Here is a 15,939-nt window from a genome sequence, read left to right as displayed (position 1 = left end):
GGCAGTTATTTGTTTATAACTTGTTTCTCTTTCGACTTTGAAATGGCCGAAATATAATAATAATAATAATAATAATAATAATAATAATAATAATAATAATAATAATAATAATAATAATCCGAATTTATTTTATACTGGCCGGGATTAATCCTCAACAGAGGGTGGGGCCAGTCTGATACGCAGTCTTCCTCTCCAACTTGATCTATCCTGAGGGTCCTCGCCGACTAGACCAAGCGCTTCCCTGTCTCTTCTCACCACGTCCTTCCTAGCTAACCTTGGTCTGCCAGGCCTCTTTCTATCTTCCACTACTTCAACTTCTCTCACGCGGTTAAACCGTCGCTTCTCTCTATATGCCCAAACCATCGGTGTCTACTGCGGTGCAGCACTTCTTCAATGTCTTGCAGACCCAACTTCAAAAGCAGAGAACAAAACAATTGAAAAAACCAAACATTTGCTCTTATTGGGAGCAAAATTCCCATGCAATCTTAAATACCAAAATTTAATATTCTTTCTTTCAAAATTAGATTTGGGCCAGTGAATTTCGGTTTTTGCCAGTGGACTCGGGGCCGTAGCGATAGTCCGAAGGTTCAATAGTCCGAAGGTTCATTGGTCCGAATGTTCACTATAGAACCTCCGGACCAATGAACCCTTGATTTAAAAATCGATGAAAATGTTACCACTTTTCGGACCAATGAACCTTCGGACTATCGAGACGCCCCCGTGAAGTCCTAGACCTTGGTGGCCTAAATGGCCGATAGCTATAACTACTTAAATATACATGTACCACGTGCTGCATTCATATCATGTGTGAGTAATGATTGATAGACCTGCTTGTCGAACTCATCGTATTATTCAATGTAATATTATATCTGCAATATAAACAGGTGCATGTAGATGCCCGTATTCCCTAGCGTACTACCATGAAAAATGATGGAAAATACTTTTTCGTTAAAAATGTGTGACATAACGTTATCGTATTACAATAGAAAGCAATACTGATAATGTTCAAATATTGACCGTCAGCATCAAGTACAACGTTCTCTGTTTCTGCTTTGGGAATACAACGGGGTTGTAGTTCGTACTGCAAATTTTGTAAAGCTAAAACGTGACTCACCATGAAAATACAGATAGTAATTTCGCCAATCTTATATTTTATTTTTGTATTGAAAAATGGCCTTGCGACCTCTAAAAAAGTGAGAATCGGTAAGTTTGAAAGGTTATTCGAACAAAATGTTCGTATTTTTGGAAATACCGAGGAGATTCGTAATGTTGGAAGCGTACTCGAATGTTCCAATGCTTGTTTGTCCAATCCAAGATGTCAGTCCTTTAACTTGATACAAGTTGGTGTGAAGAAATTCCGTTGTGAACTGATCAGCGAAGACCCAGAAAGATGTAGGAACACCACTATGATGACGCCTGGGTGCCAGAGTTACAGAAAAGTAAGTGAGTGAGAGAGAAAACTGCACAAAGAAAGCAAAGCCATGAAGTTTATCTATCGTTATGTCACAAATGTTACATTTGCTACTTTAATTTCAACTAAATTGCCGATGTCCATTTCAGTCCAATATTGTTCTGTAATGGTTAGTATATGTTTCAGGTAGCTTTCGAAGTGCACGCTGCAGGAAAGAGGACGTTTCGCGGTATGTGAAGGATTTAATAATACTCAAGCAGTGGGTGATATACAGGGGCGGATTCAGATATATTTTCTGACAGTCTTCCAAATTATCTTTGGTGATCCATTCTTCGTTTTTGACCGTCTTCCGACAAAAAAATTAGATACCCGTCAATGTTAACATGAAAATTTGACCTTCTTCCGGAAGACCCAGAAGACGGCCTAAATCCGCCCCTGATATATATATATATATATCTTAATTATAGATATGACTGAATGCATGCTGTGAGTGTATAGGGCCTACATGCATCTGAAAAAAGGCTATCTCATAAAACTATTTCTCATTAGTTCAGACATTAAATACATGTACAGGGTTGCTACTTAATATGGAATATTTTTATCATTGTTATTTTTGAGTGCTGATTAAATTTTTTTTGGCTTGAGTCATTAAAAAAAGTATGTCACTAAGTGATAAAAACATTCAGTCTTCTGTTGTGAGATATTTTGGTCAATGATATCAAATCTGACATAAGATGCCATTCAAAAGAAAGTAACACCCCCAGAAAACCATATCAACAGTTTGATGTCAGTATTAATTTTAGCTAAGATATTAAAGAAAATGGTAGCTTCCGGACAGTGATATGTTACACAGACAAAGAACTCACTACAGTAAAGCATGAAAAGTCAGCAATTAAGGGGATGACCTCCAGCAGCCGCTTGCAGCGCCCTCATCCTACATGGCATACCCTGTGACACGTTTTTTAGAGTTTGGGTGGGGATATCATTCCACGCAGTGATATTTGCCTTTCGCAGTTTATCACTATTTACCGGCCGATGACCATAGCTATTAATTCTGTGAGTTACTTTTGCCCATAGTTTTTCAATTGGGTTCATATCTGGAGAGTTTGCAGGCCAGGACAGTTGCTGAACCCATTGGTTTTGAAGAAAAACAGTGATTCTGCGGCCTCGATGTGGGGTTGCGCAGTCGTCTTGGTACACAAAGTTGTTCCTGAAGATGACTCTTACCAATCGAAGCATTGCTTGCTGTAGAATATCTCTGTAGGAATCCTGGATGAGGTTGCCTCCTCGAAAAACCAACTGGTTCTGGGCACCGACATGAAATGCTCCCCAAACAGAGACGTTACCACCCCCTAATTGCACCCTAGGCAGTACACAATCATTGTTTTATGCCCCTCGTACACGTCAGTGGACACGAATTCGACCATCAACCCTAAAAGATCCATATCTGGCCTCATCACTGAAAACGACTTGATTCCAGTGTTTTGGCTGCAAACGCACGTGGCCCCCAGCCCATTGCTGACGTCGCTGTATATGACCTGCTGTTAACAGTGGTTTCCCTACTGGCGTTTGTGCAAAATAACCGGCTTGCAGTAATCTCTTGTTCACGAGGGACCTTGAACAGGCGTACGTTTGAATGACATTCTGCCTCTCTTTTCTCAGAACACTGGTTGTCTTTGTACGACCAGCACGGCGTCCTCTAAGGAGAAGGCTATCCTGTCTTCTTGGTGTGATACGCGGACACCCTGATCAAGGTTTTGCCCCTGTTGCAACATTTCTTTGGGGGACTTTACAAACGGTTCCTGATGAATGTTGAATTACCTTGCAATGGCTGTCCGTTTCTGGCCATTTTCTCTAAGAGCAAGAATCCCATAGTACGCTGCGTTGCTTACCTGTCGAACCATATCTTCACTAAGGTACCTGTCAAGTTTCAGAAAAAAACCCTTTCTTGCTTCTCTAAACACACTCCACAGATTGACCAAACCCATGCATTTTTATACAAGGGCATAAATTGCCGAAAGACCACCCCTCAAATTTCTGACCACAGAACATGCAACTGCATGCATCAATTGTTTCGAAAGCTGTGTGGTTATTAGGTAGCACACATGGCTACACATGGAGTGACACCTCAGCTTTGGATTTAAAGTAGTTAGAGAGAAATTAAATATTTTGTAGAAAATTTACTCGCCAAAAAATAATATTCCATATTAAGTGGTAACCCTGTATGTTGCTGAGGTACCCGGAATCTCTCGAGTGTGCATTTTATTGTCTGCACTCTGCATTTCAGTATTAAAAACCTCCAACAATGTAGGGCTACCAGCAAAAATCAAGTCGTTCTTCACAAAATACACCGCTCGGCGATAACAAGATATCATGTACCAGTCACCTGTTTGGCGTTCATACGTAATTGATTATTTGTCTCTTTTGACAGTACCTGTTAACGCGTAATCCATTTCCTAATGGATTACTCGTGTATCTTTTTCATTTTGCATTCATTTTTCGACTGTGTGTGTGCAATGGATTTACTTGCACCCCCACGCAAACACACATACACACGCGCACACAACTGCGCATACATATTTGTTGCAGTGGCGTGCAAATTAAATTGTCAATACAATAGCCGTGAATTAGTTTCCGTAGTTTTTTTGCAGGAATTGACTCAATCTCCAAATTAAAGTTCTGCGCTCTCCACGAAAAGCATGCGATATTCCTACATAATTTGCATATTGGCACATATGGCTCGACTCTGAGATACTGTCGTTGTCGTTGTGTTTCCTTGCTTTGGCAACATATTATTTGAGTTGACAGTCGTTTCTCATAGGAAGACGAGGCACATATATGTCTAAAGTAATTAACGTTGAAAATCACCCTCTGCAAAATTGCAATCGGTTTTAGACAACAGAGTTGCCTCTTACAAAGAAAAAAGGCCGGTGGCTTATCTCGTTGTATTATCATTATTATTAATCCACTGGAGCGAATTGTGATTGCCTTGATAATAATTTCATTGTCATTGTTGGCAATGGGTCACTTACATGAACATTACAAACACTTGAAAATGCTAATCAGAATCCATTTAACATGTATTGCGAAAATATCTTAAACAGCCATGAGCTAAATTTAACGCTGTGCCATCACGTTCATCAATAAAGCAACTTAGACCGACTGAGAGCAAAATATTTTACCAAAAGAAAAACTTAAATTAATTTAATATGCACGACAAATATTGCAATTAACTTCTTTCCTTTTTTTCTCCAATTCCTCATTGACAACAATTTCAAAATAATAAGTCAACATCAACATGTAGTTAGGGAGAGCTCTCCATAACCACCTTTTTTAGTCCTCTTGTACTTGTTGATCTTTTTGAATCAATCCTTTCGTAATGCAGGTCTTCCTCCTCTTTATAAGTTTTTAATTTCGAAAGCAAAAAAGCTGCATGTATTGAGCACCTGGTCATGATTTGCGTATTGCAGTTGCAGTTGGTAAATCATTGTGGCTGTTGTGACGCAATGCAATGAAATGAATGCTGACACTCGCCTTAATTCTCAATCTGTATCCATAATCCTGCTTTGTCGCAGCTCTTTGATGCATCAACATATTATCTAATCAAAGGACATCAATGACACAATATATCGGTAAATATCTGTTAGTTAAATATATACTAACTGTAGCATATTATTAATCGCATTGACTTTAAGTGAAGAGTACGTTAGCACAAGTACATGTAAGCCCGTATAAAAAAGGAAATCAGCTGTAATTCGAATTTATCCATTAAAACCTACTTACCAGTAGGGCCTACATGACGAATTCCAGGTCGACAAAGCAGAAGCACTGGTGGATCCAGGTTTTTGCTAAATGTGTTTGTTTGTGTGTGAAGGGGGGGGGGGGGGGCACATGGATAAAGAATAATTTCCTTTGGTAAATATAAAATATATCATGAAATATACATTTTCAATATTTCAGTTCCTTTTTAAATAACTAAGGTAGATGAATATATGCCAACGATATTTTGTATTTACTGCCAGTATTGACCATTTGGTTGACAGACTGCTGGTTTTGTGTCTGGACACCAGCGTCTAAAAAGGCCGTTGGTCTAGCAAGAATTGGATAAGTAGCTGATTTTGCCTTTCAAAACAACTTGAACCCAACTTGCAACGGGGTACTTATGATTTCTGGTTGGTTCATTGCAGAATTGGACAAAGTGATTTTCACTCAAACATCTCAATTATTTACAGTTATTTAGAAAATGGATACACTTTTTATCTATTGGTGGTGTCAGGTGATCTTACCTTTTAGCCGTAAAGGTGAACCTCTATAATGATGTCTTTAACGGAATTCAAAGGTAACACACAAAACTTTACTGGCATGCACTGTTTTGCAAAAGACTAATTCCGAAAAACCCTTGAATTATTATAATATATGATAATTATCAAATACAAGCCGAAATATTTCATACCGTTACCTTAAGGCCAACCTGAACGTAGGCCTTCATCACACTGTTGTGAGTAGATGTTACTAGACACTCACCGCTAGGTGGTATAGCGATCATGACCCTCTTCTAAATCTTAAGTAGATCGACCCCCCCCCCCGGTCCCTATTCATGGGTGGCTGGTAACGGCTGATATTGATAGCCTCTCTTGTCTTGCGTGGGATGGGAAATGGATGGCCAGTCCGAAAGTATTTCAGCTTGTGTTTGATAATTACATGTGTATCATATAAAATCTAACTAACAAGCTAATGAAATTTTTGATCACGGTCACAGGATCACGACAAAAAGTCTGGTAGTATTCTCTTATTATCTTTATGTTTTTGAAATATTTGATTAACTGAGGGGGGGGTCCCATGGCTTGTTGTTCTAACATAACAGCCTGTTCTGTTTTTCCTGGATTTCACAAAAACTGCTGCACAGTGTTTAGAGTACATAAAATCAATAATTTGTTCTTATTTGGAATAAGGCAAATTCATTTCTAATTAACAAGATTTTAAGTAATTTTGAAAAATAACATTAAACAAGGCCAATGAGTTCTGGGATGTGCTAAGGGGTTCCTGGTGAGCCGAATGCCCCATGGCTATAGTATTTAAATTTGCCGCAGACTGTATTCAAAAAAGCATGAGTGAGAAGGAATTTCTCCTGGCTAAATTCACGTTGTACTAGTTGAAATCCGTTATCCCTTGCGAGCCAATGAAAAATGATGTAGGAGCCTTTTGCGCTAATAATGTATGACGTCACTGTGCGAATATCGACCGTTAGCATAAAAGCACAGAGCCCTCTTTTTTTGCTTAGAAAGTAGAACGGGATTGAATTTCGTTTCAAAATACTGCAAACTTTTTTTATACTAAAGACGCAAATGAAAATGTGGACGGTAGTTTCGCCAACTTATTTATTAGCATTTTGATAAATAGCACTGAGTCTTCTATAATAGTACGAATAGGTAGATTCAAAATGTTATTCGACCAGAATATCTGTATTATTGGAAATACCGAGGAGATTTATAATGTTGGAAGCGTACTCGAATGTTCAAATGCCTGTTTGTCCAATCCGAGATGCCAGTGCTTTAACTTGATACAAGTTGGTGTGGAGAAATTCCATTGTGAACAAGAAATACATCAGGCATTAAAACATTTTCTAAAATACATTTTAAAGACATTTTCATTTTTAAGAACTGTAATATTTATTGTGACATCACCTTCATCTTTCTTTTGTGTTTGTATTTATGAAGATTTATGTTAGTACATTTGTGTTGTTTTTCGAAATGTATGTAGAAAAAAGTACTGAACTTTACTCAAACTATTTTTTCAGTGAAAATAACTCGTATTTCTGGGCTCAGTACAGTTCCTTCAGAATTGACGTCGAAGCTCGTAACTACAGATTACAAATTGATGGAGATTTTTCTGGAAACGTCACTTATTTACTGACTAACGGCTCCAAAAATCCATCCAAGTGGACAGCGAACAGGATGGCATTCACCACGTTCGATCGTGACAATGATGAGAATCCTAGTGGTAACTGCGCAGTTATTTATAGTAGTGGTTGGTGGATGAATTGGTGTGGTAGTGCCGTGCTGAACACACCTCTACACTATCTACGTTGGAGTACTCCTTCTAATACACCTTTGAGGCTTAACTATACGGTGATGCAAATTAAGCCCAACCCAAGTGAAAACTGACTCTCAGAACTAACATGTTCGGTCCCAGTGATGAACTTTACGAGTCACAGTTGAAAGATATATTTCAAAGACATAAAAGACTTTTATGTTAAAAAACAGCCTTACCTTTCAGTGAAAAAAAAACGGTAACTTGTTATCTACATTTGTTCAATTCAATTACTTTGTACCAGACAGATATATCGTTTAAAAAGAGGTGGACAAGGAGATATCTTACAATTCACAAAATTTATTCTGTCAAATAAACGCTGTAAGAATATATATATATTCATCTCAACAAGTAAACACAGGGATAAAACGACTGATTACTTCATTATTTCACCCACACAATTTGATTTAAAAAAACTGAAAAACTAATGTACATCTTCAGTCCTTATTTTCCAAAAATAGATCTAACAGAGTAAATCAAGTCGCTCTTCACAAAATTCACGTACTCCGCTCGGTGGTAACAAGACATATTGTACCAGTCACCTTTTTGTCAGCATGCATAAATATTTGCTTCACCTGTAAAAGGGCAATTCATTTCCTGATGGATTATTTGGTTTTTTATTACATTTGTCTCTCATTTTTCAACAATACTGCATATGAATACAATAGTGGAACTTATAATTTATTTGCACCCCTCACACAAACAAACACACACACACACACACACACACACACACACACACACCCAGTGAATAAAGACGATTGGAGTGTGCACATTATCAAGTCGCCAATAAGAAATCCGTGTGCTTTAAGCCGTTCAAGCTGCTTACACTCTAGCCCTTAAATTCTAGTTTCAGGCTTTCTTCACGCTATATATGGTTACACACTGTAATTTTTATAATGAAATTTTGGGCGAATAATCATTCCTGGGATGAATTAAACCGAAATAAATTTACCCATCTCCTTTGGTGGTTTCGCTTTGGTGTATGCCCTACTTGTGAGGAGTTATCTAAAACTATTATAAAGATTCTATTCTAAATAAACCGCAAGATATGGCACTCTGTTTAAAGAATAGGTTTAGTTCAGTGAATCAGTATTATCCAGGCCCCTAGACATAAATATGTACAAAACGTACCATAAATCACTACTTTACTGCTGTTACTACTGTGTTTTCATATATCTTATTGTGTTTGCTCTTTGTTTAACCAATAACTTTACTTAATTATAAGGTTTTGATAAATATACAAAGTACGATGACTTATAGCCCCGGATGGACGGTTGATTTGTATACTCGTATTCTTCACATGTCACATAATAAAAAAATATAACTACATCATGGAAGTGATATACAATTAATCCTCAGTCTTAAATTCAAATTTTTAATTAAGGCTGAGACGCCAAAATTAGAAACCAAAGTCTCTTCAAAGTAATGAATTTTAATGATAAATGTCCACCCATTTAACAATACTAATGATGCCCTAGAACCATTTATAATTGTCTTACAAATATTTTTTTCATGATTGACAAAAGGTCGGTTTTGAACTGATTCATCCATAATCATGCTTTGTCGCAGTTCTGTGATCGAGGGAGAGATGTTATATAGATTATATACAGTTCATTTGTGATCTGATCAAATGCCTTCAATGACATAATGTAAATGCCTGTTAGTTTAATATGGCATAACTGTTTCAAATAAGAAAAAAATGTTTGGATTTTTCACAAGTTTATGTACTATAAACACAGTTGTTTTTATGAAATCTAGGAAAAACAGAACATTTTTTTGCCACAAATGCACTCAAACAGATTGTTGGACGCGCTGCCCGGATGGGCATGGTGCGGTGGTAATATGATTTTTAAAAGCAATGTACTGGATGACATAACACGCATCAAAGCTGAATTGCCGAGATACTGTTGATTTAAGAAAAGCTTACAAGCTTAAATCATTATCCAAAAATGGTAATTATTTTCATTTCTGAATAGAAACTATTACGGCTGCTTAATACGCTAGTTCCCTGTCTTTTTGCATCTGACGTTAAAATGCACATAATACAACATTGGTCAAAAAGGTTGTCCCACCCCCAGTTTCATGTGCTTTTATTTATAAATGATCACATCACAGGAGTTAATTGCTATGAATGGTGATTTTCATTCCAGATACCACAACTAACATGATTAGTGCTACAGAAAACACAAACTAGCGGTGAATTTATCCATAATTAATACCATTTATTCACATTTATTACATGTACCCCCTCAAACCCGATGTTCCACTGTCATTTCCACGGAGGCAAAGAAATGCCCATTAAGTTGAATTGACACCATCAAATGTCACCAAATTTACACACATTTAGCATTAGGGTGTGCTCGTTAAAGGTCACGTGTCTATTAGCGTGTGTGGCTACCGCGTACTGTAATTATCTCCTGTAGACGACGCCACTGCCTTTGATAAGGGTGACAATTATGTTTTGTAAGACATTGTTCCATTTTTCCTTAAAATTTTGGTGGAATTGGTTCGGGGTGTGGAGTTTGGTTCTCCTCTGGATTGCACACTGCAAATCATGCCACGGGTCTTCAGTAGGTTTATTATCAGGGCTCAAAGATGGTTTCTCCAGCCTCAGAACATTGGGTTTCTGCAACAAATCACTAAGAGATCAGTGTGCAAGTGTGCTGTCATGATGAAGCCTGGATCACAAGTCCCCTCTTGCAGACAGAATGATATCAGTTGGTAATGTTAGGTTCAGTGACCACAGAACTACCAGAACTTGGTTAACCATCATTAGGAACAAGTTGGGTTTTGCTGAAAACTCAAGGTATTTCTCGTGTGTCTTCGATGGTCAAATTAGAGCCCGTAGACATGTTGCAGAATGCTTTTGAAAGGTGTGTGCAAAATAATACCGCCTGAGGTGTCAGGTCAGTCCACGTTTGCAGAGCATTGTTGAAGGCAGGCCACAGGAGATAATTACAGTACGCGGTAGACACACACGCTATTAGACACGTGACCTTTAACGAACACACCCTAAAGTTAAATGTGTGTAAATTTGGTGACATTTGGTGGTGTCTTTTCAATATAATGGACATTTCTTTGCCTCTGTGAAAATCACAGTGAAACGCCCGATTTAAGGGGGTACATGTGTTTAATGTGAATAAATGGTATTAAATATTGATATATTCACCGCTAGTTTGTATTTTGTTCCATTAATCATGTTAGTAATGGTAACTGGAATGAAAATCACTATTTATTACAAATTTCACCGGTGAGGTGATTATTAATAAAGAAAAGCTGGGGGTGGGACAACCTTTTTGACCAATGTTGTATATAGTTTGTTCAGTAGAATTGCAACTCAAAGATTTTAGTTGTGCAATGTTAAAAGAAAGCAAATCAACTTGGAGAAAGTCTTATAAACTAAGATTGTTCTTCATTAATACTCTAAAAGACACTTTAGTTTCAAAATAATAATTCCTAAAAATGTTTTGAAACGTAAAGAGAAATCAATTCATTTTTACATAACAAGTTTTTAAGTATTTCTGCAAAATAAGATTAGACCAATGAGTTCTAGTTTGTGCACAGGGATTCCTAGGGCCTAGTGACCCGAATCCCCATACCCGTAAGCACTTAATTTTGCCACTGTATTAAAAAAAAAGCATGATAAAGTAGACCTTTCCTCTGACTAAATGCACTATACTCTACAGTAGTTGAATTTCCTAATTCCATGAAAAATGATGTTATACTCTTTCTCGTTATTAATGTAGGACGTCACTGCTCTAATATCGACCGTCAGCATAAAACACGGAGCTCTCTGTTTCTGCCTAAAAATACTTGTAAATCGGGATTAAAGTTCGTTTCAAAATAATGCAGAATTTCTTATAGGGGCCTACTGAAACGTCAGACACAAAATGAAAATGTGGATTATTTCGCCAATCTTATATATTAACATTTTGATAAATGGCTTTGCATCCTCAAAAAATTTACGAATGGGTAAATTTGAAAGGTTATTCGAACAGAATCTCTGTATTATTGGAAATACCGAGAAGATTTATAATGTTGGAAGCGTAGGTGAATGTTCCAATGTCTGTTTGTCCAATTCAAGATGTCAGTCCTTTAACTTGATACAAGTTGGTGTGGAGAAATTCCATTGTGAACTGATCAGCGAAGACCCAGAGAGATGTGGGAGCACCACTATGATGACGCCTGGGTGCCAGAGTTACAGAAAAGTAAGTGAGACAGGAAACTAAAGAAAGAAAGACAAAGTTTCTATGTTATAGAAAAAAGTTTATTTATCATTTTGTCGTCAATGTACTTACATATACAAATATGCCATTGAAAGGAAATGCGGAAAGAGTTTTGTACAGGTCAAAAAGGGAATGTTTTCTTTAGATCAATGCTTTAGTATTTCAGGTCGTTTGCCACTTCTTACGCTTTGTCTAATTTGATGTATATTCAGTTCAATTCAATATTGTTCACTTATACTTGGTATGCGTTCTAGGTAGCTTTCAAAGTGAACGTATCGGGGAAAGGGGCGTTTCGTGGTAAGTGAACATTTTTAAAGTACTGAAGCGTACTTGAGTTCAATAAAATACAACTGTAGTCCTGTGTAGTATGTGCTGTTTGTTTGCCCCGTGTAACTACCTGTATCAAGGGATTTTTGTCTTTTAGAGGCAAATAAATCTAGTAGACAGTATGAGTGCTGAAACAATGACACCGTTTTTATTTGCAATAATTCTTTCATACAAGTACCATTATATACATACAATTGAATTCATATATATACAAACTTGGCATTTAATATGGAATATTCAGTTTTAAAGTTATGCCTAGGTAAAATGCGGTCTTAAAAAAAAAACTCAGATCTCATATAAGATATGTGAATGGGGAAGTGTGTACTCGGGTGTTCTGCTACCAATAAAGTGAATACCGTATCTGTTGCATTGTGTACTATGTAGTGATTTAAATGGGTAGTTCTCCTTTTTGGGTTGGTCAAAGCTTTGCTTTAACGAAGCATGGGTCTGTCAAAATTATGCAAATGTTGGCAACTACTTCACAGGAGAATTTGAAATTTTGCATCCAAGCAGTCGGTTCCAGTGAGTTAAATGAGTTAAGCAGTGTTTTACAAAATTGTTAATCTGTGCCAGAATGGCGCGAAAAAGACTGGCAATGCCCGACAGATTATCGTGTCACACGGGACGGTTCGCAATTTAATAGAGTTGTGCCCAAACGGTTGTACCTACACAGAGGCCACACCCAGTGTATTGAAATCTTACCGCCACTGTACAGGAATCACTGCCCCTCCGAATATGCTGCTGCAGTTAAACAACACCACCCAGTCCGTTCAGAATGAGAGACAAAATGCCACCAGAACGCATTTTTTTCAAGACCCTTAGTGACAAAACTAGTTTTAGCAGGTTAGAATACCAGACGACCTCTGAGGAAGCCACTGTAAACAGCAAAACATCGTCGCCTGTTTCTCTAATGAATTGCTGACCATGGCCGTTTCTGGGTAGAACACTGAAACCGCACGGCTTTTTTTATTGAGGTCGGATTTTAACTGTTCCGCTCGACTAGTCAAAACAGAGTTTAAAGACAACCTTAAGAGGCCTACGACGACGCGTGTGTCACGTCTAAAGTGACTAGGGTCATTGACGGCGTCCACATTTGGAGTGGGTACCACACTGGTACCAAAACACCAATGGTAGTCATCGATGAAAACCTGAACCACAGCAAATAAAGGAATAATCTGGGAACCACTTGACTATGATTTGATAGGGAGCACCTTAGGAACAATTTAAGGTTGCACGAGGAGATTGCCGATTTACATAGATTACTTTAAATAGCAGATAACTTACAGTCCCAAGGGAATGAGCAGCTCCCTTAGTCATCAAAATCGCCATATTTGAACCGCATAGACAATATATGGATAGGTGAGTACACGCCGAATCAACGGCCTACACGTCCTACAACAATCGGAACTAAATTAGACAAGTTTTAACCGATGCCTAGTATGTTGTTCTAGATTAAACTCTAAAAAATTATCCCAAGGAATGCCTTGCGGCTTGAGGGCCGTGGTAGCAGCCAGATAAGGCCAGGCGATAAAGGGACCGTTGCTGTGACTAGACATAAGGGTCCTTTATAGGGCGTGTAACTCCTTAACATATTATTTGGAAAATATGGAGATCCAAAATATTGCTTTTAATGGTTGTTGCATGACTTAGAATAGGCAATGTATTTTTGTTTGCTTCAGTTAATGAACTGATGCCACAATGTAATCAAAGAGATAATAAAAAGTTATCAAAACACGATTTTAATCCTTATTTTTTATTTATAAGTTAGCAAAATAGGAAAAATCGATGAAAAATGATTTGATTTGATTTGCATTATAAATATACTCCATATTTAATGTCAAGTCTGTACATAACATTTCTTGTTCCTCTTGTTCCTCTGAACAGATGTAGAAATAGTAATTCATTTATTTATTTATATTAATATTTTGTATATTTATTTGATTTATTTTCATTTTAGAAAAAAATATTATCGTTTCCATTATACTGTTTTGTATAAAATTGTTTCTCCGCCGTTCCAAATAGATTGCACAGAGATCTATACATCTGGGTTGACATCTCCAGGAGTGTATAACATCCAAACAGATGGCGCCACTACAACCTTCCCTGCTTACTGTAAGGACGGCTGGACAGTCATTCAGAGAAATTTAGGAGATGGCGATTTCAATAGAGGTGACGCTGAATGTTTGAATCCACTTTCTTTTTTTTATTGTTTAAGACGTGTGTTTAAGACGTGTGTGTCCGTTTGCTTGTTTAAAACATATAACTGCCTTACGCGTATGTTATATTTAAAAGGTGTCAAATGTACATGAAAAATAATAATGATATTCTATACCGCAGCCTGAACCGTAAGGCTTTAGAAAACGCTGATGTTTTCGGATTTTTTATGTATTATATATACATTTTAGATTGGAAAGGATATAAAGAGGGATTTGGATGTCTTACAAAAAGTTTCTGGCTGGGAAATGACGCAATCTATCGCCTTACTAAACAGTCCACTTATAGCTTGCGTATAGAAATGATGGGCACCGGGTAAGAGAACACACACACACATATATATATATATCACATTAGAAAATGCATACAAAAGCAATGGTTGTAAGCGCACAGTTTACCTACAGTTACCCGTTTAAACACAGTTATAAGAATAGTTTGGACTGAGTAACATTTAATATTTCTTTAGTGTGTGTATTAATTGGGTTTCATTTTGGTAGATTTATTTTTTTCTCGAAATCTGTGTAGTAAAAAATTAACCTTACTGAAATTACTTTTTTTAGTGAATCGAACTCGTATTTTTGGGCTCAGCACAGTTCCTTCAGAATTGACGACGAAGCTCGTAACTACAGCTTACAACTCGATGGGGATTTTTCTGGAAACGTTATTGATTTACTGACTAACATCTACCAAAATAAACCTGAGTGGACAGCGAACAGGATGGCATTCAGCACATTTGATCGTGACAACGATAAGTGGCCTGACGGTAACTGCGCAACTGGCTTCAATGCTGGTTGGTGGATGAATTGGTGTGGTAGCGCCGCGCTCAACAGACCTAAACAATTTCTACAATGGGGTGTGGCTCCTTATAATACACCTTTGTGGCTTAACTATACGGTGATGCAAATTAAGCCCGACACAGCCGAACCTTGACTCTACTGCTAACATGTTTTGTCCCATCCATTTAATATACGAGTCACAGTTGAAAAATATATTAGTCGTAAAAGGTTTTTAAGCTAAAAAAAACAACCATACTTTTCTTTTCTACATGGTTAAAATTACTCGTAATCTGTTTTTGTTCATTTAGCGCAATTCAATTGATTTTCAGTTTTGTATAAAAAGAGGTGGACAAGAGACAGTCGAAAGAGTTATCTCGAGTTGCCGTACTATGTTGTCAAACCAATGCTGTGAGTGAATATTTTCATTTGAACAAATAAACACAGTGATTAAACGACTTGTTACTGTATACCCTTTTACCCCCACGAATTTGATTAAAAAAATGATATTTTATTTCTTTACAATGTCGATCTAACATAGTAAATCAAGTCGGGTGTTACAAGACTTTTTGTACCAGTCACCTTTTTGTCACCCATACATACAGTAAATATTTCTCTCACCTGTAAACATGCAGTTCATCTCCCATTGCATTATTCGTGTATTTCATTTCGCTTTCATTTTTCAACTGTTCTGAATACGGCTTTTTTTATACCGAACGTAAACCATACCTGAAATGAATGAACCTTAAGTAAATTGTAAATTTACCCATTTCCTTTGGTGGTTTCGCTTTGGTGTATTTTGTCCACCCATTTTATAATAATATCAAGGTCCTAGAGCAATTTGTAAGTGTCTTGTTAATATTTTTCATGATTGACAAGAGGCCAGTTAAATACG

The sequence above is a fragment of the Lingula anatina genome, chromosome 1 (genome assembly GCF_051362555.1).
Source record: "Lingula anatina isolate TDL-2025a chromosome 1, LinAna3.0, whole genome shotgun sequence".
NCBI classification, from domain to species: domain Eukaryota; kingdom Metazoa; phylum Brachiopoda; class Lingulata; order Lingulida; family Lingulidae; genus Lingula; species Lingula anatina.
Note: the sequence above shows the minus strand (reverse complement) of the source record.